The following is a 2677-nucleotide window of genomic DNA, read 5'->3' on the forward strand; positions in this document are numbered from 1 at the left end:
CCAGAGTTGAAGGAGTGAGAACCATCAATGAAACAAGGAAGGTATGGTAAGAAATTGTTTGCCACAGTTACATGTTTTCAGAACAGCAGTCTGGTGTAGTTCCTCATGGAATATTTAAGAAACCAGCAGAAGCACTCTGTTAATAGTTACCTTTGATAATTCTGGGACCATGATAAATTCCCAATGTATACCCTATTCCTTAACTTCACTAAGGCTTTTGAAAGGCTCTGAGACATCAACCTTTCAACAAAACTAGGCTTAGGTGAAACTGCATTAGAAGTGGATGTGATAGAAGGACTTTTTTTAGTGAAAGGAAGTTCCACATGAGAATTGGCAGTGGTCACATTTTGGTCCGATTCTGTTCAACGACTCTTCCCATTGATGACTGGGAGGATGGAATAAGCCCCACTTCCTAGTATTGCAGGTCACAGCAAGCAAGAAAGGCTTGTAAACACGTAGAAAAAAAAAACAGAAGTATGTAGAATTCAAACTGATCTTTGTAGATACCCTGAAATAAGAAAGGCAAGCACGAAGAGCCCACTGGTGAGCAATCAGCTGCATTGTCATGGGGAGGAGTTCTGCCTATCCGTGTCTGAAGATAATAGCAAGTTTGGGCCTAAACTTGCAGCAATATACTAAAGCAAAAAAATATCATATTGGGACATGTAATCAGATAGATGTGCATGTTAAAAGCATTCGTTACTCCTGATTAATACCTTAGCAGAAGTACCATGACCAATTTGGCACAGCATACATTTGTATGAGCAGCAAAAAAGTCCAGTGAAAGGAGATGAAAATGATCAGAAATCTCAAAAATGTGTCCGCAAAAGGGAAGTTGAAGAAGGGGGATTTGTTCAGCCAAGAGAAGTGAGGGGCTGATGGGCAGTGTCCTGGTTTGAGGACAGTTTATGGTATGAAAATACTGCTGCAAAAAAGGACATGAGTACATACTGTACATGATTGCCACAGACTATATATAAGAAAACAAATATCCAGATGAAAAGATCTAGTTTAAGAAAACTTTCTACAGCTAAGTGTAGGTAAATACTGGGTAATTTTCCTAAAAATGTAAATTGTGCTTCTAAGAACAGGCTATGTAAGCGTCTGGGTTGAATGATACAGGCACGGCTCAGGCAAGGGATGGATTAGATGGCATCTCAAAGTCCCTTCCATTTCAGTCTTCTTTCACACCATAATTTCTATCTTCTGAGTTTAGAAAAAAGTTTCAACCCAATACATGTAGTTCAAAATAATTATGAAAGGGTACATACTACACTGTATTTTTCATCTGTTCATCTCCAAGCCCTTTACAAAAGAAACACAGAATTATAGATTTATAGATTGAAGACCATCGAGTCTAACCATAAACCTAACACTGCCAAGTCCACTACTAAACCATGTCCCTAAGAGACAAGTATTACTGGGTACAGACAGAACAGAGAAGCAGTACCCTCCCAAACAAGTAAAATTGAGTAAAACTGGATTGAAGTCTGCACCAAAATGCAAGTCTCTTGAATCCTCAGTTATTTGAAGCCACCACTGCTTCTGCCAGAATAAAATATATCTCAGAATAACTGTTTGTTGGATTTATCTCAGAGTGGAAAGGCTCATTTAATACATCCTGAGTCTGCAAAACTGACTAGGATGTGGAATGTGTTTTCTAGTACATGCTGCTTTCAGGAGGATCCCTGAATAATGTCCAAGCCATCCTTCATAAGACACTTGGCAATCATGGTCCTAAACCTGACAAGAAGCCAAAAAATCTCATAAATGAAGATTTTCTCCTTTTTTTTCTCCCTTTTAACAACATGGTGTACTCTGCTGATTTGAGCCAAATCTCTTGATCTGTTTTTTGATGATAAAGTCTGCCTGTCTCTCTAAGTAGCAGGATAGGATGGTTTTTCTGAGGGGAGGGGAGGGAGGGATTGTAAAGGTGAGTAACTCTGCATTGCACAACAGCAAAGCTAGATTGAAATCCAGAATCATTTGAGATGGAAAATAAGAGACTCTCCTGGCAAATGAATTATGGCATGGAGACCCTTTTGCCAGAAAGCACATATGCAATCATTTGCAGCAGGTTAACAGGAAGGCATCTCAACGCTCCCTATCATGAGAGCAATGGCGTGAACTCCACCTTCCTCGAGACAAACTGGCTTCCCACCACCTATACAAAAGGCAGCACTGAAAGTGAATTGCCTCTCTGGGTCCACACACAATCCATCTGTCCAGTCAGAAAAAGCCAAGATTTTTTCAAGGAGAATATTTATACCTGCAAGAATAATCACTGAGGCTCTTGTTATGGTCAACGGGAAAAGACAAACTGTTGAAAGTCAGGGGAGACTCATTTAAAGGCAACTAGATCTGGGAAGGCCTGAAAATTTCCCCAAGTGTATACCTGCCACATCTTTGTACATTTGCGTGTGTATGTGTGATAGCTCTCATCATGAGGAAAGGAGGAGCAGCAAGTGGAGATGTCTGAGAAGACATCTATCTTCAATAGAAGAGTAGGGACAGAAAGACCTGGCAAACTATAAAACAATACAGCCTCAGGGAATTGCTAGCCCTGCTTTACCAAAACACTTCCACAAAGCAAAAAAAAAAAGCTTGAGTCTGAGCTAAATTGCATATATTTGAGACAGGTATGACCCTCTAAACGATAACACTAGTGGTCCTGTTT

The sequence above is a fragment of the Charadrius vociferus genome, unplaced genomic scaffold (genome assembly GCF_000708025.1).
Source record: "Charadrius vociferus isolate BGI_N301 unplaced genomic scaffold, ASM70802v2 scaffold1, whole genome shotgun sequence".
NCBI lineage: Eukaryota > Metazoa > Chordata > Aves > Charadriiformes > Charadriidae > Charadrius > Charadrius vociferus.